General features: G+C 49.1%; 1 non-coding gene across 1 annotated transcript; it reads right to left on the bottom strand.

Annotated features, from left to right (window-relative positions):
* Positions 1–208: 208 nt before the first annotated feature.
* Positions 209–281, bottom strand: trnam-cau (transfer RNA methionine (anticodon CAU)). Its single transcript has one exon. It is a non-coding gene; the product is annotated as a tRNA-Met (tRNA).
* Between the last annotated feature and the right edge of the window lie 96 nt (positions 282–377).

Here is a 377-nt window from a genome sequence, read left to right as displayed (position 1 = left end):
CCCTCTTACACTATAGAGTTAGTAAAGCTTTGACAGTTTGCGTGTCCACTATTCCATATTGATGTGAGGCGATACATTGTCACAGGAAACTGCCTGATGTAAGGCATCTGTTTGATCATTGGCATCATGTGTATGTTCTTGATTTTCATTCAAACCTAGCCATGTGTCTGGCCCAGTGTGTTAGGGTGGCGTTTGACTTTAAAACACCTGCCCCGTGTGAGGCTCGAACTCACGACCTTCAGATTATGAGACTGACGCGCTGCCTACTGCGCCAACGAGGCCTGGAAGCATCTAAATTGTGGTCGAGACGAGTTGTCACAGAGATTAAATTGGGCCACAGCCCTCCAGAGCTCAGCTCCGCCTCCTCACCTCGACGG

Source organism: Larimichthys crocea, unplaced genomic scaffold, assembly GCF_000972845.2.
Source record: "Larimichthys crocea isolate SSNF unplaced genomic scaffold, L_crocea_2.0 scaffold20306, whole genome shotgun sequence".
Lineage (NCBI taxonomy): Eukaryota > Metazoa > Chordata > Actinopteri > Sciaenidae > Larimichthys > Larimichthys crocea.
The sequence above is the reverse complement of the archived record's forward strand: the minus strand, read 5'-3'. Positions and strand labels throughout refer to the sequence as shown.